The sequence below is a fragment of the Hesperophylax consimilis genome, chromosome 21 (genome assembly GCF_061612785.1).
Source record: "Hesperophylax consimilis isolate HC1 chromosome 21, BYU_Hcon_1.0, whole genome shotgun sequence".
Lineage (NCBI taxonomy): Eukaryota > Metazoa > Arthropoda > Insecta > Trichoptera > Limnephilidae > Hesperophylax > Hesperophylax consimilis.
Genome location: NC_142856.1, coordinates 17,163,324 through 17,190,018, shown reverse-complemented (window position 1 = coordinate 17,190,018; position 26,695 = coordinate 17,163,324). Strand labels below are relative to the sequence as shown.

Here is a 26,695-nt window from a genome sequence, read left to right as displayed (position 1 = left end):
CTGTGTTCAACAGTTTGGCTATAATAAAGGGCACGCATGATATCGTTTTACCACATTGACCGCATGAGAACGTTTCTACCACTAGCAAGTTTTTGTGTTCTACAGTTTGGCTATAATAAAGGGCACGCATGATATCGTTTTACCACAGTTACCACATCAGAACGTTTCTACCACTAGCAAGTTTTTTTTTTGTGTTCAACAGTTTGGATAGCATGAATATGGATAGCACGCATGAACACGTTTTACCATATAATAATGTTACGAAAACCTAGTTCTTGTATTCGACACTTTGTTACCGTAGGTTCTAAGGCCCACGTACAATCCTTGAATTCGACAGAAAGATGCTCCATACTGCTTTCCCAACACAAGACACAGGCCCTGAAGTATGGAGTTAAAAATCTCAAATACGAGTAAATTAATTAATACTTCGAGCATTGAGCGACCTCCACACTGATCCTCGCTAACTCTGTGGTAATTGTCAACCGATTGATTAGCATTCTATTATCATATTTCTTACCAGTAAGTAAGTACCTCACATACCTTCATAGACTCATCGTGCAGTCTTGCGAGACGGAGGTATGCATGTTGAATTTTTATGCTTTGAAGTGAATACGTCGGTGCTAAGAACTACTAAACACGGAGGTACCAGTCAGTGGTGAAAAAATATTCACTTTATTAATTTTAACATAAATTGTGGTACTTGACTGATGTAAAATTAACAATAATATTTTACATCAGAACAATAATTGTGGGAATCTAAACTACAATCTCCCGGTTCACAATCTAATGCTTAGGCCATTAGGAAATGTGAACGATTGAAATGATTTACTATTTGGCATATATTTAAATAGTACATGGACATAATGTTTGCGACGTTGTTGGCTTAAAAGTAGATAAATATAATGTAGAAAAAGTAGGCATTAAAAAATAAACAGTCCCGCTTTTAGAGATCAGATATGAATAGTAATTTCTTTCTAGTTTTCCTCTTTCACGTCTCTCTGCTTTTCCCACTTATTTTAGCTTCACAACATTACGCCGTTTCGGGACGTCATAATCCAGCCAATTCAGATTCTTGTGTGGTAGTCAAATATACAAAAATCCTTTATCCCTAAAAAAAGCATTAATAATATTTTTATAAATGTATGCCCAGACAATTTTAACAATGTGTTTAATATTGAAACTGTTTTGTGTTTATTCCATATTCGTGTTAAATGCCTTTTCCCTTGTTTTGTTCCTTTCGTAAAAGTCTTGTCTTAGAAGAACAAAGATTTGAAAAGAGAAGCCCAAAACAAGTGTTATTTTGATTTTTGTTCGAATAATCGCCATTATTGAAAGTTGCATAATATTTTGCCCTCGTGTAAAAATAGTGTAAATTACCATCCCCAAGTTAAATATATTAAACAGTGTCGTTTGGTGATTGCAAAACAGTTCGTGTTGTGTAAACAACTGTGCTTATTATATGTACAACTACGAACTATTAATGGTGCTCACGGAACCTTCCAGAAAGCACCAGAACTTATAAATGAAACAAACACGATTCACAAGGCCTCCTTTTCCCTATTCTTAATTTTCCTTGTGATAAATAAACACGATCAATTAATTCTTTCTAGTTAAAAATACAGTTCATTCGTCCAGTACCAATATTCGGTACGATTTACCCTGTCTTCTACGATTTGCCAACGTAAAAAAAGTCTGGTGGTCGAAATAGTTTCTTCTGATTCTTTCTAATTTGTGCTGCGTTCTGCATGTTTTATAATCATGATTAGATTGGCACCTTCAAGAGGAGATGCGCAATTTTATGAATTCAGTCACGCGATATTTTCCACGGTCACGAGTGTTTTCATTGGAAAAGAAAACATGATTGTGGCTAATCAAATATGAAAATATTACAGTATTTTGTTTATAAAACGTTATTACACTAGATTAGGGCATCAATTAGATTTATGTTTACCTAATTTTAAAACACACTGATATTTTTTGTCTTATTATCATTTATTTCTAATAGTAGTTTATCACATGATTTTATATATGATATATTACATTGATGGGTTATAACCTTCAAAATAAGTTAAAAGAAAAAGTTGTTAGGCGAAAAAGTTAAAAAGTTGAGCCGCTATCAATAACAACCTTTACGTAGATGGTGATAAGGTTTAAGTTCCCGCTTAACACCATCCGCCCGTTTTGATTTATGTAAGAAAAAAACATGGCCAAAATGCCTTTTATTTTATTTTGTGGATGTTCAGGCATAAATATTTAAAAATTTTTCGAATATTTTATAAATAACTTAATTTGCCACATTATACAATAAAATCATAACCGAAAATGGGTTCGTAAGTAGGAGATTTTGAACTTTAAAGCAGTTTTCATAGGCCTTTACATTATTTTTTTCTAGGCTTATAAAAAGACTTATCTAAAAAATACTCGATTATTTCAAAGGCCAAGATGTATTCTACTCGCAGTATTTAATTAAAGCATCTGAAACATTTCTAGGCGACTAAATTTTCAAACCAAAAACACATGATTTTGCATTACTACGTATGGCATCGCCTTAAACAAAATCAATAGGTATCCACATATTAATAAAAATCAGATTTGTTTATCCGAGACACTATATAGGTTACAAAACAATTACATTAGAAATTTTGTAATCATTAAAAAAAGTTACATGCCAAAATTAGTTGCAAGACGATATTGTTAATTCTGTTTTGAAATATGATATCGAAAAATATGACGTTTAATAAATAGGTCCCTGTGGTCGCGTGGTTTAAGATGCCTGTCCCAGTAAAACAAGAGATCCTGGGTTCGATTCCTAGTTGGGTCCGTTATCTTTATATTTCTGTGTATTGTCTGTTTCATTTAGATTTATTAATATTATCTTCTTCTGCAATGATATGAAATACTCTAATTAGTTTTCTATTATTGTCACAAAATACCAATGCCAATACCAAACTGTATTAGATAAATCTATCAAATATTTTTGCATCAAAAAAATGTACTTATCGAAATTAACCTTAAATGTAGGCACTTGTTGTTAACTAACTAACTTACTGTCTACCTAACCATCACGCCGTTTCCCCGCAGGGGTAGGCAGGGAGGACGGACTGCCAAATAACTTGTCTTGGCACACACTCCTTGCTTCATTATCATTCATACATCTTCTCATAAATACTCTTCTATTATTCTGACTCTTAACATTATTGACACTAGTATCTGATTCACTTGATCGTGCCATGTCTTCCTCGGGCGTCCCCGACTTATGCTACCATTCACATTTGCGTCATATATTCTACTTACACTCTTCGATCATTTGCTCCACATGTCCAAACCATCTAAGCGTCCCTTTCATTATGCTCACATCAGCCTGGCACTCGTTGCGGATCTCCACATTTCTCACACGATAATACATTGTTTTACCAAACCTACGCCTCAGGGATCTCATTTCTACAGCATTCAGTCTGCTTTCATCCTTTTTCTGCCAGTTCCATGCCTCACTTCCATACATCAGGGTAGGTGCCAGTACTCCATTGTGGACTGCTAGATTCACTTCTTTGGACAGTTTTTGTTAGCGCCAACTGCGTTTAGTCATCCATTAATGGAGTCACTTATTGTTAAAATAAAATATTTGCAAACTCGACTGTCTCGACACTTTCCCTAGTGAAAGAAGCGTAGTAAAAATAGGTATAAACCCTACGTATATAATAAATAAATCATATTTCATTTTTATCGGTTATTTTTATCGTAATGGGTCTCAATGAGATATCAAAATATTAAAAAAATTATGTGCTAACACAAAAATAGAATAAAATTTTATGATGCTCAAATTTCACAAAGGCAACATTTTAATGGCGTAAATGTAGGTCATGAATAAAAAACGGTACTTGCGGGCTATCGCCCAACACATATTTTTTAGCTTAGGTTAGGATTACACTAAGAACAATCTATTAAGGCGAAGCTTAATGCAAAATCACTATTTTAATTAATCTTTATAACGAGTTGGTGTACATTATAAATACCAAAAATATGCTTTAGATAAATTGAAGGTTTTCCTATAGTTTCACTTGAGTAGAATACAAATAAAATAATAAATTAATCAATAAAAAAGATAAATGTAAACTACTAAAAAATATTCCTTTTAAATAGAAATGTATGAACGCGTAAAGGAAAAAACTTTAAAAAAATAAAGCATTATAGCTAATATTATCTGTGACAGTTTCACTTTATTAACTTTTTTGCTTTAAATTAAAACCAATTTTGTGTGTGAAATTGAACGTTTCTAGACTCTGTCAATGCCTATTACCTAAAATATAAGGAATATCAAGAATATACACATTTTTGGCCTGTAGCTTCCTCTTAATACATATCATCAAATTAAGAAAGCAATTTAATTTAGCTCATTTTAAAACCTAACCCTAAAATCTTGTCCGCTGGCGATAACGGAAAAGTACCTACCTACCAAACCACACTTTAAAATGATTGGATTATTTGTATAGCGCCGTTTTCGTTAGAAAATCACCTCAGGATGACAAAACTATATTTTTACGTGTATTGCGATTCTACGAGTATTTAAAAGAAACATACATTTATTTATTAACACTTTTGGGCTTTTACATAACGATTGTAAATTAAATTGAAAACAAATCTAGAAATTTTCGAACTGTGAGCTGGCATTAAAAAAAAACAAAAAAATCATTTCTTCATCCCACCACTGAATACCTATTTTTAAAACTTCAGTTTTTGTATACAATCGTCATACTTTATAAATATTGTCAACTGTAATAAACGTATTGAGCCAAATACCCACAGGTTTTTTCTCACAGTTAATATGTTTCACACATTTCATCTCTAATGTCATGAAGCAATATAATTAAAAAAACAATTTATCAGGTCATTTTTTTTGCACGGTTTTAAGCAACACTTTTAATGGACGGTTTGTAGTAAAATATTATTGGGCTAATCAAATTTTGATACATCGAAATGAGGTCACAAGTTGTTACATGCTTAGTGCATTGAATGATACTTGCATTGCAGTCTGGGTGCAACGAACACTTAAGATTGTGAAAGTAATGAATACAAAGAATGAATGTATAAAATAAAATCAATTCGTTATACCAATAGAAGTAGCTACGTAATATTACTTATGCTTAGAAAGGTGGTATTTTTATGGCAAATTATATTTTATTTTGCCTGTTTTATTACGTGATAACAACTAATGAACACTACGAGTATTACTGTCCGAAAATTGAATACGTGAATTTTAATTTCACGACAGAATATCTGTAAAAATATTACAGCACTATAAAGTTTTGCACAAATTGTATATGTACCTGTAATTTCTAGATCATAGGAAGTATTTTAAATTAATTTCCGTTACTTTGATTTTTAATGTGAGTAACACTAAAGTTTCAACCGCTCTTGATCCAGTGAGACTGGTATCCCCTATTGAGGTATATACGAGAAGATGATGAAGTACCTGGATATTCAAACCTTGTCACCAAACACAGCGAAAGCCGTTCCAAAATATACAAGAATCAATAGGTATGTTTCATTTGATCAAAAAAACTTTTTTTTTAGATAAGCTAGTGTTAAAATCAATAAAAAGACGAAATAAATTGTTTAATTCCTATAAAATGTAAGGAAATACCAAAATTACCTAGAAATTATCTAGAAATCAAATAATGTGTGAAACTGGGTAGCGTTTGTATAAAGCCTATACCATTTCAGTGAAGGTGACGACTGACCACTGTAATAGAGCAGCCTTTGTTTGTGCAATATCATTCACAAAGCCTAGACCATTTCAGTTCACAGAATTTATTTGATTGATGATAACGGAAGATACACAATGATAGCAAAGTCTAATCTAATGCAGCCTGTAGGTTAGGTTAGGTAAATTACAGTCAGGTTAGGTTTGGTTTGGTTAGGTTTGCATCACACAAAAGCTTATTATTATGGTAGCGGTCACTATGCCTGAAATGGTATACAGGCTATGTAAATGATTTTACGCAAAAAAAACTTGATGTATTACAGTCATCACCGTGACTGAAATGGTACATGCTTTGTATATGATTTTGCACAAACAAAAGCCATTCAATTACACCGTGTATTGTCACCGTGCCTGAAAATGGTATAGGTTCTTATGTGATTTTGCCCAAAAAGCTATTCTGTTGCTGTCGACACCGCGACTTAAATGGTATAGGTTTTGTATATATTTTTTCCCCAAAAAGCTATTCTATTGCAGTCGTCACCGTGACTGAAATGGTATAGGCCATGTATATGAATTTACCAAAAAAGCTATTCTATTGCAGTCGTCACCATGACTGAAAGGGTATAGGCAATGTATATGATTTTGCACAAACAAAAGCTATTCTCTTGCAGTCATTACCGTGACTATATATAGGCCATGGATATGATTTTGCACACACAAAAGCTATTCTATTACAGTATTCCCCGTGACGGCGCAACCGGATAGCAAAACAGGTCACGCAAAATTTAAAAAAACATCATCGAGAGGATAAGAAACAAACCTTACCTCGGGTCGTGTAAACCAGTAAATGGCATAAAGTTTTTTTTAAAGAGTTACAAAATTTTAATCTGAAAATGAATACCAACTTTCACATACTTTTGATGGCTAACTGCTTTTTTACTCTTGTAACTTATGCGTACAGGTTTTTGGAACAAGGATTTACTTATGCATCGAACAAAAATAATTATAATACGCCCATATTTTACAATTTAGAAAAATCAAGTTATGAGATTTATGAGACAACCGTAAAACTTTACGAGCAAAGAGATTAATTCATACTTCTTTTAATCTGCTTGAATTACAATATTGTTTAAGTTTAAGACGATGTTAATCTTGAAACATTTCCGAGAGGAGGTGAAATTTTCGCAATGGAGATTAGGTTTACCTCTCCGTAAGACAATAAATTATTTTATCTTAATTTGGTTGAACTTGTTAAATTTAAAAAGAAAAAAACATTTCTTAAAGAAATAAATAGTTTAATTGGTCTTTCTGGGTCATGGGAGTCGAAAGTTTTTATGTCAACTGAGGTGGCATAAGTTTTTTTTTCAAATATTTTATGACCACTACTTTATCAATAGGTCAACCAATTTACATTTTGAACAACTTTTACTAGTCAGTGAAACCAAAAAACACGTAAAAAAGTATTTCATAGGCATATATTAGATCTGTTTACCGCGCCTTTGAGGTGATTTTTTCACAAAAACAGCGTTATACAAATTTTCCCATTTTTATTACAGTATAATTCCAATGATGAAAAAGACAGTTAAAATAGATTTTTGTTGGAATATTTATTGTAGTTGCGAACCTACTTTAAACAGTTCAAATTTTGAAAATTTCACTTTAATTAAAAAAAAATTGTAACAGAATTCACCGTGACAAATAATCACGCACAGACAACCGAAATAAGTATGTTTGAATACCAACTGTCAGAATTTAAACACTGTTTTCTATAACATTTTTTAAAAATTTAAACCACTCACGTATTTTCTAAAACCAATTTAGCAAGATTGTTTAAGTTTTACCTTCGTTACAACCAGATACTAATCACTAACAACATTGCAACTATGTCAGTAGTTGACGACAACCCAACTGTAGAAGCAGCCAATGCTAATGGCAGATTGTTTTAAGTATTTTTTACCTTCATTACAACCAACTACTATTTTGTTTTTTTATTTATTAATTTTTATTTAAGGAAGCTTTTGACTCTTCAACTAGGAAGGTTTCCCGTTTTAGGACAGTCAAATTAACAGGTTTCAAATTATCATACGTGGACACAATTACAATTATAAAACAGTAACATTACAAAATACCTAATAGTAACACAATTATACAATAGTAACACTCTTTTGTTGAATAATAATATGACAAACAAATTTAGTAGGTAATACACTAATGGCGAATATAAAAAAAATAAAAAGTTGGATAAAATTTAAAATTTGAGAGAAAATAAGTATGTAAAAGTGAAGATACAACTAGATGTTCGTGATAAATAATTATCAGATTACATGTTTTAGTAATATGTCGGATCAGTCCTACCTAGATCTAATAACAATTTTGTTATTTTTGGACCGAAAGATGACAATTCCCACAGTTTCATCTGTGAAGGGATTTTGTAATATATTTTAGGACCGAGATATGAGAATAGTTCTTGATAAGCCGCTCTGTTGCTTGTTGGAACGGAAAAAACAACAACTTTGAAACTGTGTCAGTTAGTAGTTGACGACAATCCAACATTAGAAGCAGCCAATGTTAATGGCACATTAACTTTTACCTTGATTAATATTAACTACTAATTACTAAAAACTTTGCGTCTGTGTCAGTAGTTGACGACAACCCAACTGTAGAACAGCCAATGTTAATAGCACATTGTTTTAAGTAATTTTTACCTTCATTACAACCAACAACTAATTACAAAAAACTTTGCATATGTGTCAGTAGTTGACGACAACCCAACAGTAGAAGCAGCCAATGTTAATGGCACATTGTTTTAAGTAACTTTTACCTTGATGACAACCAACTACTTATTACTACAAACTTTTGCATCTGTGTCAGTACTTGACGACAACACAACCGTAGAACAGCCAATGTTAATGGTACATTGTTTTAAGTAACTTTAACCTTGATTACAACCAACTACTAATTATTAAAAACTTTGTAACTGTGTCAGTAGTTGACGACAACCCAACAGTAGAAGCAGCCAATGTTAATGGCACGTTGTTTTAAGTAATCTTTAAAGTCTGCCATTGAAGACGAAGAAAACGAATGTGCCGTGACTTTGAATAAGAAATTCATATACCCAAACACCCGAGTATTTAATTGTGTGACAAATTACTTCTGAATGTGGATGTGTAGATTTAGTACAACATAATGGAAATGGACGTTCTAGTTCTTGTATCCTTTATAATGTATCGTGTTTCACAATTATTACGAAATGCTATACCGAAGTAAAAAAACATAAATCTAGAAAAACTTTTATTGGTTTAGTACAAACTTTTTTACATTGATTTGTAAATTTTATTTCCATTAATTACTGTAATATAATTTTGACATTTAAGAAGATATGTTGTAAGAAATATTTTTTTTGTCCTCGTCATTGTCACTAGGAGATCTTATGCGGAGGTAAACAGGTTTTGGATGGATGTAAATAATGATATGGTTTTTATCGACTTCTATAGTTCAACTTCAAGGTTTGGGAAGGGTATTATTGCTACTATGATAACTTCACACAATGGCTATTCAACACACCTTGAAAAGAGAAATGAAGTTATTAAAAGCGATGGAAAAAACTAACCAACAATAAAGATGTATTTAAGCTATTGTTAATTTATTTATATATTGTCGCCTTGTTACACAGTGGAAGAATCTCTTCATATTGTCATGTTGAGATATTTCTATTCACAATCGAAGTATTGCTTCGTCTTCAACAGTTTCAAATGAAAAATCTTGTAAAAAATATTCACACATTGCAATAGGTCCAAACACATAAATATATAAAAATACACGAATGTTTAAACACCAACATCTGCGATTGCCTTCCTCTAGAAAAAAACAGAACAAATAAAACACATATGAAATAAAATAATTGAAAACAATATATTTTGCACTTTTCCAATCAATAATAGAATATGGAATTTTTGCTTGGGGAGGAGCAACAAACTCGACTATCAATTACGTAGAAATCGAACAGAAAACGATCTTAAAGGTAATACTAAAAAAACATAGAACGACTGATACAGACCAAATATTCAACAGCTCTGAAGTACTAGATATACGCCAATTATACGTTCAAACACTACTAAACTACATTTTTGACAAAAAAAAAACAAATTTCAACATACACAAAATATCGCTTAGAGACCAGTTAGACAAGCGTACAAAGAAAACAAAAAACTCCGACACTAAATACAAGCTTTGGACAAATACACTATCAATACCATGCTATAAAAGCATTCAACAGTCTAACACTTGAAAATAAAATTGAGGAATACAAAAATAAATTCAGACACAAAATTACAAAATGGATCAAAGAACAAAAAATACAATATTACCAAAATCTCATAACATAAAATAAAAAAAACCTACACGTAACACACAAAACCAATATAAAACACACATCACTCACAAACACACAAGATTATATTTTAAATGTATTATTTTCTATTTAAATGTATTATGTATATTATATTATTATATTATAAAATGAAGGACTCAGCACGGTAAGTCACCCAGTGAGGCCAACATTACTGGATAACTCTGAAATGTAAAAAATATTCTACCAAAATGATAATAATAATATTTTTTTCAGTGACCACAGTATTATAGATCGTATACGAGCCTACTGTAATAAAAACATATTATTAAGTGTAATTATAGTGAAGTTATCGCGTTTCTGGGTCAAACGAATACATTATCTTTTCGAAAGTAAAGAGTCATTACGTTACAAATCATTGTCGTATAAAAGAAAACCAATTATTTCATGTACGTTGATCATAAATTAAAATTCTGCAAAATTTTTAAAGTAACAACTGGCAAACTTTCACAAAAAATTGAATGCCATAAGGCGATGCACCACGTCGTGTAACATTTGGAATCGGACAGCTAATAATAACACTCATTATCTAGATGGCGATAAGTTTTCAATTCCCGCTTACCAGCCTTCTATTTTAATTTAGGCAAGAAAAAACCATTTTCAAAAATTGTTTTAATTTATTTTGCAAAGTTCAGGCACAAATATTTAAATATGTAGCGATCACTGTCAAAAGATTTTTTTTCCACATTATACAATAAAATCATAATCGAAAATTGGTTCGCAAGTAGGAGATTTGAAATGCTCTATGGTTTCAAAGGCCAAGTTGTATTCTACTCGCAGTATTTAAATAAAGCGTCTCAAATATTTGAATCATCAAATTTTCAAAGCGAAACACGTAATTTTGAATTACTTCTTAGTGCTTCGACTTAGGACGGGTTGTTTCACAGCATTTAAACATTTCATCAAATTTAAAGTTGATTTTCAAGTTCTGAGAAGGTTTTATTCATGTTCTATTAATATATCATTATTGGCCAGTTACTTCACAAAACTGAAATAATAACAGAACTTGGATAGAACCTTCACAGAACTTTTACTTTGAAATTAGAAGAATTGTTAAAATTCTGTGAAACAACTCGTCCTTAATGTACCGCTTCGAATACTAGATACTAAATTCATAGTGCCCTACTATTTATTTGAAAGCAGTTACATGTTTATTATTATTGTTATAATACTTCTTTACAGACTACAAAAAAATTAAACAACATAAATTAAATAAGATTTTAGGAGGTACCTACAAACTATATCAGACACAAGAACTCCACTTTCATGATAAGGTATACGGTTCCATGATAACTCAACACAGTGACAATTCAACACATTTTTAAAAAGTGATATAAAGTCATTAGAAACGAGGAATTTTTTTTAACCTAACCTAACCTACTTAAACCAGTTAATAAAGTTTTTGTTTCATCACTTTCCATGACTTTATATAACTATTTAAAGATGTGATGATTTATCCGGTCACCAAGGTATACATAACCAATGATGATCTAAAATGTAACATTGTAAAATATTTACTATCTATATTCCTTATATTACAATAAAAAATAAACACCTGAATATAGCAATCAAAAAATGATAAGAAAAATGACACAAAAACTATTATATTAACTAGTATATTAATCTTCTTAATGTTTCAATCCAAAGTAATTCATTTTTAATATAGTGGAAAGTGCGTTTTATTTTATGTTAATATAAAATGTGCATAGCTATTATGTCTTTTCAGGTCGATATAAAGCATATTCATAGCTAGGCTCAGGAACTAAGCTAAGGAACCGAATACTTCAGTTATGCGTTATTTATAAATTATTATATATTATTATTTTTCTTGAAATTATCTATTTACCAACGCTCTTACTAATAATTTAGTTTTTATTAATTTTACACAATCATTTACCATACATGTTGTTTAAAATTTTAGACATGTTTATTAGTAAGGTTACGCAAGTTATCAAGGTTCCATAGAAAGTTTTCAAATATAAGAAGATGGTTTGAATCTGAGATATTTATGTAATTTGGAAGTTTAGAGGGAGTTTTTAGATTTGTTTTATTTTTTTTATAGGTATAATGTAAAAAACCTTTTTTTTATTTTCTGTATCTCGTTTTCGTTTATGTTTTATTTAGATTTATTAGTAGATATATTATTTCAAATATTTCTGACTTTCTCTCTTTAAGGGTATTCTAGGCCATCATTTTGAAATTGAGATAGGGAAGGTGAATTTAATATTAATTTAGTTTAAATTGGCAAATCTACACATAATAAGATGGTTGTGATCGAATTCAGAATAAGAAGAGATGATATGTTGAATGGAGGGGAGGCAATTTTAGATAAGGCTTGATAGATGAGAGGATATTTGTTTAGAGAGGGACGACCAAAAAATAACCAAAGTGATCATCAGGATGAAGAATAGGGCAGGATTTAAGTTTTTGGAGGGTACTGAGAGAATCAGAGAAAAGAAGAGAATGTTAAAAATTATTTTTGATTATATATTTGAGAGCTTCAATTATTGCAATGCACTCGGCTGAAATATTGAAAATTGGTTTGAAATTGAATGAAATATTCTGTCATTAGAGTTATTGTGGTAAACGTTAAAACCTTTACCACAGTTAGGAGAGTCTGGAGATTTGGATCCATCAGTAAATAAAAGAAAAGAGTTGGGCCATTTAGATGAAATAATTTTATTGAACATATTATTGTCAGTACGGGCCGAGAGATCGAAATGGATTTTAAGGATGCCAATCCCTTCTAAAATTGTTACGGCTGACATGCATAGACTAAATTATCAATGGTGACGTGACTATATTTTAAATTGTATAAGGGAAGAAGATTGTATTGGATAGTTTGAAGATCTGAGAGAGAAAGAATTTTTTTTATAAATGGCAGGAAGAGGTTCAGATCGAGCTCTTTTGAAGTACATGATTGCATTGAGTCGTTGAATAATGACAATCTAGGGATAATCTGATGATATTTAGAATTTAATAACACATTTTTCAGCAAATATTTTAAACAAAGATGGGGATAAGAACATTCTACGTGAAGGGAATTGTTGGGTGACGATTCCATTGCTCCGATTATTATTCGCAAAGATTAATATTGAATTTTGTCTAACTTACTGATAACATTTTTTGATGTAGTACTAAACATTGGGAAGGCATATTCCAGATGGCTTCGAATACGTGGATTGTAAAGCAACTTAATGCAAGTTGGGTAAGCACCCCACCAAATGCCAGTTAATGATCTGATGATACTTAAATTTTGTTCGCATTTAGTAACAATTTAAGTTTCCCATCAAATGTTACTCCCAATAATTGGGACGTTTGGGATTGGAGAGTTTTTAAACAAAATTTGAACGGGCGGATTTTTATGACGGTTTGAGAAGGTTACACACTGTCTCATATTTGTATCTTCTTCTTCATTAATATTAAATTGAAAGGTAACCTTAAAAAAATATTAAATTAAATTAAAATTTAAAAAAAATTCACTTATAATTTAAGACCTCAAAAACAAGTGTTCAAGAGAAGTAAGTTACATATCGGTAGAAATTCAGAATGAGGGGTCTTAGAGGACGTTTTGCAGGTTTTAATGTTTATTTCTGGGGGATAATGTTGTTTATTTTTTATTACGAGTTTTGACTAAAGACTTTCCTGTACAAAGCTAGTTTGGCAGCCTCTACCTACTGCAGCACAGCCTCTCCTCGCAAATTTACTGAGTCTTACCCATGGATTAGGTACTTAGTATTCAATGCGGAAGTTTAATCAGTTTTCTAGCATTCTTATTACGTATCCAAGTCACCTAATTCCAATGTTTATGAGTTTTCTTCCAATTACGTTGAAATTTTTATTTATACACATACAAAAATAATATGTAATTTTAAAAACGAAATGAAATTTGTTTTTTTTTTTTTTTGAATTGCCGGCAACCCGGGCGTTTATTGCAATAACATGATCAAAATTACAAACATGAAAGTAACCCGCCTCACTAGAAGATTTCTGTTCTGAGTAGTAGATACTAATTAAAATTATATTTGAAAAAAATTTATTCCAAGGTAGTGCAGAAGGCATAAATACGGTATAATTTTATATCATGCTAATGGTGAAGAGGTCATGGAAAATAACATTTTTTTTGTAATTTAATTGGTACACGTTGTGATTGCGTGGCGAATATCTGGGGTATTGTTTTTATCTGATGTATGAAAAAAGATAACACCTACCTAGATATGTCCTATCTCTCCTATATATTCTTTTCCACATCCCAGAATGGACCATCTCCGAAAGGATCTCGGAACACTTTCAAGCGAGTAAACTCGGCCATCCTGATAAATCGGCAATAGCCGAGCACTTCATTGAAATCGAGTGTTACTTTGAATTGTTCCTGAAGTGCTGGAAAGACCCAACACGCATCGAGCAGGCTTAATTGCGAAGGGAATTGAAATCCACAAAAACAAATTTAATATAATAGAGACGACGGGCAAAGCTTAATAATTCTTTGGTGACGGTTACACCAAAACTAAACGCCGAAAAGCACAATAATTTGACGAAATATTGACGCTAAGAGGATTAAAGCCCGCAACACGGTATCACTTCTACATGAATTGTGGCATACACAAATTGATTTATTTCCAGTAAACTTAAATTTGTGCTGAGGGGCTTATTTAAGGGGGCGAAGACCGATAGGTCTCCCGGCCAAGGGGAATGGATAGCCCGCTCCATTCATTCCCCTGCGGGATTGATGAGGTCCACATGGCGACGCCTGATGCCCTAGACTGGCTCGCAGACCTAGATGTCCCCCTCTGACCCCCCCACCATACGAAAGAAGAAGAATGTGCTGAGTTCGAGCGGCAATAAAATACGCCAAGGTCTAATTTCATCGAACATAACTAGTTCCCATGGAATTTAAATGAAGGTGATATATAAATCCTAACAATACAATTTGACGGCCTCCGTGGTTGAGGGGTAATGCTCTCAACTAGCAAGTCAGAGGTTGCGGATTCAAATCCCGGCATGCGCGAGTAAATTTTTACAAATTATTTCTCATAATTTCACAATTTACTTATTTAAAATAATATATGGTATGTCGTACCGTCGCAAGGCATAACGATGCTTGGTACCAACATGGCATATTTGCGGCACAGATCAACGACCAGATCTAAATAGCAAGGTACTTCCCCACCATCCTCTTCCCCATCTCCTCCCCCAACCCACAACCTCGAGCCTGACAATACACCCCAATAGGTGATGACATAGTCTCACTGGCTCCAGACGGTTGGGAACAGTTGGGACGTTTCTGGGGTTTCACATTAATTATTTTTTTGAAAAAGGAACAAAAACTTAATAGATTTGTTCCACTTTTTTGAACTGGTTTTAAACTGTTACACGTCCGGTTCCAAATAAATAAGTGGAACAGAATGATATATATGTTTTAAACCCGTATTCAAATGGAATTCCGCAACGAAATAACCGTCTCGAAAATAGGAAATGATTAAATTACATAATTATTTGATTTTTTTAACACCACATCAACATGCTATTTAATAGTGGCAACGATTGCAGGACTGTCAATTAAGTTGTTAATGACTCTGTGTGACAAAACCAGGTCTGACATAATTATCCTGTCAGACAGTGTTATAGATGCAATTGATTCAACAAACTAACATAATTAATGTATTCAATTGGAATTCTGAGCTTAAAATTTACGTACCTAAGAAATTTATGCTAAAACTCTTTCTATAATATTAGAGTGAACTTTATACAAAAGGGGACCAAATAAGTGAATTATATTCCACTCGACTTCTGGCTAGTATTTATTAAAAATCATTTTTGTATTTCGGAAGAAGAAATATTTGTCATTTTTGGTGTTTTGCCAATATTGAGTCTATTTATAATATTTTTATTTGATAAATACCGAGGTTATTGTATTTTTATGATGTAGAACACCTTAGTCATTATTGTTTGTTTGTCTGATCTTTGTGAAAGAAGGTCATTTTAATAATATTTAACGAACTTGAATTTGCATTTCGAAATTTCTTTATTTAATATTTATTTTATTTGTGTACATCTATTGTAATGGTGATACAGTTGTGTTGTACGCATCGGTAAGTAGGTATTATAAGTTATAAGACATTATGTTCTTTCATCAGCTGGCAGATGGCAGCACCTCTATTTGTAGCTGTATGTGGAGCAAGTGGAGAATCTAATCTAATATATATTATTAGACCGGTCGGTGGCTGTGTTGATATCGCATTTGGGTCCCACCCAGACGTAGTGTGTTCAATTCATCGGCTGGCTAAGTCCTCCATCACAACAAAAGTAACATTTTCTGCTTACTTCTGTGGAAGTAGGATATTTTCAAATATTGTCAGGTTATTCGTAACATAGGAATGTTTGTCTTTCTTTTTTAAAAAAAAAAAGAAATAAGTTATAAAAACAAACCCGTGTTTTCCAACCCGCCTAATTTTCTTCACAGCCACTGACACCCATCGGTGGTTATGGTGGTAGATAGCCTTTGGTGTCACATCGAAAGTAACAGAGTTTGGTGGGGGTGACTGAGCGTGGGAAATGTGCTTTAGTATAAATTCATCCATCGGTTTCATTTTTGTATTATAAATTCATCCATCGGTTACACCAAAACGCATTCTGTTGACATTTACAGTTTGCAAAGTTTAAATGTAAAAAAATCGTCAAATGCCATTTAAAACAAAGTTGTAAAAAATTGATTTGCACATTGTCCCCCGAAAGATTCAGGCTGGAAATAGTGCCACGCATACTGTCGGCCGACCGACGACGTAGCGCCGACGAGCTGGATCGATGGCCCTCGTACGCAGCGCGTAGCTTCGCGGCACTACAGCTCTTCATTAATATTACCGTAAGCGACCGACGTATGCGACCATTTTCAGCCCCAAATTGTGCCCCGGTGGGACATGCGCCCCTCTTTGATACACCGCGGTAAAGTTTTCAGGTTTAATTGAATTCTATTTAAAATATTTCATAGAAAAAACACTGAAAACGCAACGATTTTTGCACATAATGATGAACCTACCGTATTAGTTTTACCTACGTATTTAATTTCTTGAACATTAAGTAAACAATTTTATCAAGGATTATCACTAAATTAATATGTATCCAAAATATCCCCTGTTTTCATTCTATAAATTACTTCAACAGTTTTCCAAAATGATTTCTTGCAAAGTTTTTTTGCTCTGAAAGTTTCGCTCATTTGAACATAACTGAATTATTTTCAAAAAAATGTGGTAAATGTAAATGTTTTCCATTTTAATATTGTGATTTATTGATGTAATTATTAAAGTCTTGCATCGTTTTTTTAATGACCATTGGCATGAGAAAATGACTTAATTGATTACAACAAATAATTTTATTTTTTCTATTCGTTATAAATTCATTTACAGTTTCATGGCAGATAATTACAATATTTATTATGTGTGAATGGAAATAATAATATTCTGAAGTAATTCTACATTTTATGCATATTTTTATCGGTTTTTACGACATTTTTCTTCACAGTTTTGACAATTTGAACATTTTAACATATTTTTGGGTCAATGTAGTAAATCTCTATAATTTATAAAGAGGATAATATATTATGCAGGAAAACGATAAATGCCAAGTGTTGCTCCATCAGGCTATGCTGTCTGAACTGTAACACTGAATCTGTATTGACAGCAGCAAAAACTACGAGATCTGAAATTTCTGTTAAATTCAAATTACTTCAACAGGTATTCAGTTTGATTGTTCCACTCCCTGTTCCACTATTTCCAATTCACACGCCAAGTTTCTACCTTTGAAATAAAGGTCAAATACGTAGGTTGAACGTCATTCATGTAATTATAGATCTATCTACGAAAATAATGTTCTTCAGTTTAAACATCGAAGCTAATTGTAGGTAATATACCTCGCATGAATTTCAAACAAAGCGTGATTGAATTTTATGTTCATATAATCTCGTATATAAATCTTCATTAGTTTCACGTCGTCATTTTAGTGCTGCAGTATTATTTTATTAACAACTAGTTGACGTGTGTCCGGGGTTGCTCGGGGTTGTGAATGATTTGGAGTTAGGTTGCGAATTCTAGGATGAACATTGACTTTTTATACATATAAAATGCATGTTTTATATGTATAAACCTTAAGAAAGAAATTCTCTAAATGATAGAGAAAACCCTATTAAAATCCGTTTGGTAGTTTAGAAGGACTAAGCACACAAACAGACAGACGCAGAGAGAGACTTTATTTCATACTATTTAGAGATATTGTTAATGTGTTCACTGTTCAAGGCACATTGACCATAACTGATTTTATTATTTTAGAACAAGAAATAATGTATAAAGTTAGAACATTGACTTATACCTAAATGGTGCCAACATTCTTCTATGGCTGGGTGCCATAGACATGTGATTCACATGTCTATGCTGGGTGCTGATTTCTAGGTTAAAAATATGGGCAAATGGATACATTTTTGGAAACAGCATACTAAATGTAGACGAATTTTGGTCATTTCTATGGCACCATAACATTTTTTTTAGTTAGTCCAATTAAGATTATAATTGTAGGTAGGTACACTTGAAATATCAGTAAAAGACTTTATTCTAACACAAAACTAGGTCTTCTGAGGGAAATACTTGTTTCTTTCTCTTTAATTCCAATAAGTATGCGTTTGTCTTATTGTAACGTATAAATATTGATTTATTGATTATTTATTATGGGTAGGTACTAAATAATCAATACTTGCATTTCTAACACATTTTTGTGTTTTTCGTGTCGAGTTTTGCTAGCTGGTCCACCACATGTCAATGGTCGCTAGAATTCGCATTTTCTGCTCTTGAGGAGCGGAGTGGAATTGTTGTACCGGTTCATTCAGAAAGCGTATTTGGTGTGTTTCCCCGGAGGTCCTGGCGAAGGCCCCAAAAGGTGCTGGAATTGTTGCGCCGGTTCATTTAGAACGCGTGTTTGGTGTGTTGCCCCGGAGGTCCTGAGGAAGGGCTCAGAGTGACAGAATTCGTTGCTGGACGGAGAATTCTGTCGTCATCAGTCTGAGGATGTTGTATGGAGCTTCCAGTCGGAACCTGGGATATATTGAAGTCTCTCGTAATTGATGGCTACTAAAGTACCCCGTCGATGTTACTTGGAAGCCGATCAGTCATTTACAAATAAAAGATTGTGAAATTCTCTCTCTCTCTCTCTCTCGCTTCCAAAATTATGATTTGTGATACTTTACGAGGTGTTCATATACTTATTTTCATTATTTTATTTCTTGTTTTTTGGTTGGCGTTGATATGCCCTGTCAAATATTGGTCTTTAAAGTCATTATTTCATTTGACGAGGGTGTTGACATCCTCTTTCCACTAGTAAAAGACAGTTACAGCCTCTTTCTACGCATCCTAAGAAGATTTACAAGGTTGATGCTCTTTTTTTATTTTAAGACCAAAAGGTGCCGGAAATTTGACACTCTGCGTGAAAATGTGATGATTGAAATCGAATTATCTGTGGACGTAATTTTACATCGTAATAAGTATAGTGTTTAATTTTTCGTGAGAAAATCTACAACTAAATGGGATTACACATTACAACTTATTTCCAGAACTCTTGTAGTCAAATATTGGGTAGATAAATCCAAATGTTCAATTACGTCGTTTCGTCACTTATGTGACTACCTAATACCACTTTCAGAATACTTGACTCTGATGTTGAAATGTATTGAGTAAGGTGAATATCGAAGGTGTACTTATCAATACCAGTTCTCGTACTTAGTTCCAGTCTTGACTGCAGAAATAATGGCCGTTGAATCAAGAGCCTCTGACCACTCGTGACAAGTCTCTAGTACTCGTACTTACAATTTACAAACACTCTTACTTCTTACCACGATCTTGATAATCAACTCTGACTGCAAACATGCTACCAGAAGGTTCTTGGTTCATCAAAATGACTTTCTCAAGATATTAAAAAATAGGTCAGTAACACTACGTCTGTCGAGTGTAAATATGAGTCGAATAGTATCATCAACACGTCAAACCAGTTAAGGAAGGTCCGGAAATTGAAAGTTCCCTTTTTATCGACATTTGTTCACGCAATCGGATTTTTATACGGGGACATGCAATGCTGTACTGCTATGTGTATTAGTCGTCAAAATAAAAGAACCTTCATGCCTCAAAATTAATGAGTTGACCAATTAATTAATTAATTAATTAATTTGTCAACTTTGTCAAAACGTATATTGACAAGAACCTATTATGTTGTGGCTTGCATGAGGCGTAGATTTATTTTAAAAAACGCTTAGGTAAGTTACATTATTAAAAACAATGGAGGATTTTCCTGGGTGTCTATTTAAAAAATTATCTATTTGTTCAAATATATTTATATCAATATTTAGCGGCATTGTAAAAATCACGTATACCCAAATGACACAAGAGACTCTCACGTTATATGTACAATGTGGCCACCAATAACGACAAATTACTTGATAATGTCTATCGCCACAATGACTTAAAACCTTACACGAAAATTTACACAGGTTGGTAGGAATCGACAAAAACCTAATATTGTAAAGAAGCGAGAAATGTTGCGCGATGTATCTTGCATGATTTCTGCATACGGTAGATAAGCTCTATGTAGCTTGTAGCTTTAGAAAACTGTCGGTATTGCAGATTTCTGTTTTCACATTTACCGCCGTTACGCTGAATGTCATTGTCATTTCATATAAAAAAATAATTCATTAAAAATTCACAAAGTTTCATAAACTTTTCTCAAATTGCGGTCGGAACCTTTGGTTTCATAGTAGTGATAATTTTAATTATTCTGTGGATATCTACCATATTTGAATGTAAAGCTTGGTATTTTTTAGTTCTAACACCATTTAGTTCATATTTATAACTATGACAGTAAGGGAGACATAAAGATATCTATGTGGCCATATGAGCTGTTCCGAAAAGCGAACAAATCGACTATACGTATAGTAGCTGTTATTATATAATTTTAGAAAATTTTGTTCCATAACCGAACAAATTTGCTTCAAATGGCGCGTAAGCATGTAAACAATAACAAACGATTGTGAATCAAGTCAGTCACCAAGTGACGACGAGATTATAGAATTATTGTTATTTTATTTATTTATTTTTTATTTTTATTTATTTAACGCCCAGAGGGCTTTTACATGGTTGGTAGTATAATTTTAATTTGACAGATACTTTGAAACACAAAAAATAAGAATAAAATTACATTTGATAAAAGCTATGCAACAAGTCATACAAACACAAGAAACAAAAACAGAAAATTACAGCTATTTGTAGGTTTACATGATGTGTTTAGGAGTATTGTTGAAATAAATGTTTTAAATGATCCACAAAACTTGCCAAGTTGGTATTGAATATGTCAAAATCGCCCAAGTAATGATTTCCCATGGTGTGAAGTCGTTGTATCGGAGAGTGGGCAGTGTAGTTACGCTTATGTGTGTTGCTGTAGAATATTGTATTCTGTCGTGTTATTACTGTGGGTGTATGTACGTTTATAAGTTGCAGGAGTTCACAACAGTCGAATTTAGAGTTAAGTATTTTGAATAAGAAAGTCAAATCGTTTATTTTACGTCTATCTTCTAATGTATGTATTTTTTGAGTATTTAATAAGAAATTGTATTTTAAGTCTTCGACAGGGATATTTAATTTAAAATTTATAAAAAGTAGAAATTTTTAATTAAATAATGTGTCTAAATAACAAATTATTTTGAATTAAAATTAATTTCATTGGTAAAAATGTTATTTAGAATTTCGTTATGTGGTGCCGGCGGTGTCGAGATAAATATCGAGCGCCCACTGAAATCGAGTACCGCTAGCTGTATACGGGAAGTACACCGCAATGCTCCCTCTCGCTCCCCGACCCGATTGCACTCTTTGCAAACCTCAATACAAACATGTGGATCGGTGGGCTCTCGGTACACCGCACTCGGTTTGGCAAATCTGTACCGACGAGACTCTAAATGCACATATCTACTACCTACCTGAGATTTAGCCAATTTAGCAATATTGACTTGATGAAAGCCGCATTCAGAAAGCTCGAAAAGAGCTAGCGTATTTTTACACACGTTCAAAGTTTGCTATTTTACAGCCTGCTTGATACCTCTTGCAAATATCGAATATATACAAGTTTTTCCTTGCGTGGTTGGTTTTTCCAAATCATTTATTGGTTCAAAGAATTTCCGAAGGTATGCGAAGGTAATCCGACTATCATGGAGAGTATTAGTCTCTATGTTCCTGATGTTTATCTCCGTTATCGACAACATAGACTGTTTTATCTCCCGACCTGCAGGACTAACTTGCCAATGGTCATGCCGGTGGGGGGAGCAGTCTTGCTGTTGAACAGAATTAATTCGGATATCGACATATTTAGCATTGGTGAAGCTGCCTTTAAAAGGCAAGCTCTATTGATGCTGGTATAGTTGATACACCGCTTACTTATTATGTAATACCATTTTACAAATGTACTTATAAACGAATTAAAATGTAATTTTGTAATGTTTTTAAAGGAATAAACTAATTGAATTGAATTGAATAGATTTGGGTCCGGGCACGGCGTTTTTGGTATCATTCTCTTCTGAATTTTGTGCTCTATGGTTTGCTGCACAATTTTGTAAATCTAGTCGTACATAGCCCTTACATATTTTGACATTTTAAAAAATTGTAGCGAAAACTTTTTCAAATTTATATACATGCATACTTTGAGCCAAGATACAATATGAGTTATAATAATTTTATAACTCATCTCATATATTGTATTACACCATTTTCTTTCAAATATCACTTGATCAACTTTGATCGAATAATCCGTTTCTGGGATATGATCCCGTTTATGGACACGTGTCGAATCCAAAAAGTCGAAAAACTTTGCGCATGTGCAATTCACGATGTTCGACTGCCACAAAAATGAGAGCATAAAATGAGACCAAACTTTCACCCTTCTTACGTTTGTATTTACTCGAGTTATTGAAGTTTAAAATTATCATAAGAGAAAACGTCGTTTTTTTGGGGACGGTTACATCCCTACACTTGGCATCGATTTTAAAGATGTTTTCACGTAAGAGTGTGACCTACTTTGACTATCAAACCGCTTCATTAACAGACAAGTACGAATCTTGCAAAACCAATTTGTCCTACCACCAGGATTTCATCATGTAAAACATGAAAATGATCATTATTTTAAAATTTCGCAACAGTTGTTTTTGGGACCGACAAAAATTTACATCGCGGTAGTCTGGTTGGGAACCCGTGATGACATTAATGGCAGGAATGTAGTTCTGTCTAAAAACGTTCCGGTTGTGATCTGTACCACCATCGTCTACTGTTCATAACAATGGGTCATTGTTATTCATATAATTTCTGGTAGCACGTAGTTGCAGCAGTTTAACGTTTCACTGTAGGTACTGTCAGTATGACAGTGCCAGAGGTGGTTGACAATCTATCAACGGCATATTGATTTCTGTAGGTAACGTGGTTTACGATGCAATAAATTTACTGATTTCTCAACGACGGTTATGTAACATTTTATAATCTTTGCTTCTTGTTAATCAGTTATTTAAACCTGAACTCTGGAGGTTAACACCATTGCATGTAAATATCTATAAACCTTGTAGTCTGTGACGACCTCCGCGGAGTGCCGTTTGGTAAATTTTATTTATTTTTATTTGCTTATTAATTCTGTTATTTTATAAATAATTAATATGCACGGTGTCCGGAAACTCGTAGTATAAGCCAGCAATTGGTGAATAAACATCACATATATAACCCATAAAACCAATTTAACTCGATCTGAGCATATCGTATATATCGGCAACCAAACGGTTAATTTTTTTAGTCGGGTATAAGTTTCGACACATTATGAAGACATTCACCAGTGATTTAAAAAAAAAATTAACATTAAAAATATTCCAAACTTGGTCAAAAAGTTGTACAACAAATCAACTACCTTAAAATAACTCTGGCGAAAGAGCAGCTCTTAAAAGCTAGGTACTTCCTAACCTTCCCCTACCTCATTTTATTCCCTTTTCCCCTCACTTTCTTATTCTCTTCCGCATCACAACATACCCTAATTGGGGACGCCATAGTCCCAGTGGATTCGAACAGTTGGGAGCACTTGGGAATCTTGTGTTGTATTCACATTAAAAAGAGCGGTTCTAACGCGCAGTTTGCATTGTAAATACGTTTTTTTCATGTTTTATAAAATCACTTGGCATCATAAATTTAACTAGGGGGAAAAATAACAAGAAACAACAGCCCAAAAACTGTACAAAAAATCCATACAAATTTATCGCTGAGATCGAATCAGCGACCTTCAAGAGATACAGATAGATGTTGACCTTTCTGTTCATATGGCGTAGATATTGTTACACACGTAGGTACATTTTATTATGAAATTGTAAAGAGCTATTGACTTCCCACTGAAATGTCGGCATTTTTAGATTCTGGCAGGATGACATCATACCGAAAAGGTTGTGTTCACACAATGATAAATTTATTAGTGACAAACTAAAAATTTGCATTTGTTTTTTTTTTTTGCATATGAACTCATTACATTCGTCTGTTAGTTGTGAAGGTCGCTGATTCGTAATTGGATATCACTTTGAGTTATTTACGCGGAGATGATAATTCAATGTTTCCAAAGATATTAGAAGAACTAATACTTTGAATGTTTCTCAAACGGGCAGCATTTAGTAAACAATATTATTTTATTTTTACACTATCGTCCAATTCACATTTTGTTCCCCCCCCCCCTCCTAGTCTCTTCAAGACCTATATTTTTCTCAAAAAGACCCTCCACATAGCATTCCCAAAGATGTCATAGACCTTGAAATAAATTATTTCCCTCACACCTCCCGCGTTGAGTTAATAAACATAATTCAGCATACTTATAAGAATTCATTTTTATCATTATAATTATGTAATTTTGTTGTTGCTATTATTATTTTTAGTTTTACTATCTGATAGTATTATTCTGCTAATGGCTGTATAGTTAAAGATTTTTGTAAGCGGAAGTGGCGCCCTCTATTATTTTTTAAAAGAACCGTCGTTGTTTTCAAGCCGCGGCAGCGGGTTTTTATTTGCTAGTTATTGTTATTATATTATTTTATTCCATTTTCTATTATGTTATCATCATAAAATGTTCATGCGCCTAGGTAGAAGAGTCTATTCTTAAATAAATTATTAAATATTATATTACTATCTGTACCCCGCCACTTGATGCCTTGGCCCACTCTGTCTGTGCAGAGTTAGAAAAAAGAATAGAGCTTGTTGCGTTTACGTCCAACAGAAGGCGCTGTTTTTTTTTCAAAAAAGCATGTTTGTCTGACAGACATTTTTAGGAACAACCTTTCTTTTTAACTTATTTTGAAGGTTATACGCATCAACTTAATATATCATTGAAGAAGAAGATAATACTAATAAATCTAAAGGAAACATGAAACAGTATAAAATAAAGAAAAAATAAAAAGTTAACGGTCACAACTAGGAATCGAACCCGGTTGTACTATCATCTTTTAATTTTTCTGTGTTTTGTACAATAATAATAAAATCGGATATGTTTATCCAAGACACTATCTAGGTTACAAACCATGGACATATGAATATTAGTAGACCTGCCCTAAGTGATTAAAAGCGTATTATTCCCCACTCCCCATACCGGTTCCATTGGAGCCGACTGGGCTCGCGTATGGCTTCCCGTGAATCATGAGAATGTGACGTCATCATTCTTGTTCGAACTAGCGTCGAGCTATGGTCGAGGCATTTTATGAAATAACACGGCAAAATAGTGGCTTGTGATATGAAAACTTGTAAAAATATATGTGAAAAAGAGAATAAACCCAATTGTGGTATTACATTCCATATGTAAGCATCATTTTAAGCTTATTCACGTCGTATAATATGAATCAGTTGTAGAAACATATACTATCACATCGAGCCAACATTGGTCGAATGTAGCGATTCTCTAGTGTGCGCATCGTTGTTACTGGGAAGTAAATTATGAACACTTATAAAAATGTCTTAACTAAATACGTAAACAAAATATTCGACTCTGAAAATAGAAGAATTTTTTTTTTGCCGAATTTGGACTTCGCAAATTTGTTCATAACGTGGCGAGTAATTTGCGCTCCCATTTAAAAATGTCTATTCATTCAAAAGCAGATTTTACTTTTAAGAACTAAATGGTGATATTATAATGCGATATGCCTATATACTGTCAGATTGATTTATTGACGAATCATAGTCAGCTTTACCCCCTTCGTTCTTCAACAGTTGATTTTACCCCTCACCTTTAATTTCTAGTCTATATATTCATATGTCTGTGTTACAAACCAATTCCTTTAGAAACATTGTTTCCATTAAAAAGGTAGATGCCAAAAATATGGGAAAAATCAGTTGCAAGATGATATTGTTTATTCTGGAATTTGAAGTATGAGATCGACAAATATGACGTTTAATAAATAGGTCCCAATGGTCACGTTGGTTAAGATACCTGTCCCGGTACGATAATTATTAGTATTAACTTCTTCTTCAACGATATTAAACATTTTATTTATACAAAGTTTTCATTCT

At 32.9% G+C, this 26,695-nt stretch overlaps 1 protein-coding gene across 1 annotated transcript in view; it reads left to right on the top strand.

The window, feature by feature from the left end:
• The window catches only part of Cyp301a1 (Probable cytochrome P450 301a1, mitochondrial), a 54,508-nt gene that overhangs the window by 1,432 nt on the left and 26,381 nt on the right, over window positions 1-26,695 (top strand). The gene's annotated exons all lie outside the window — the stretch shown is intronic.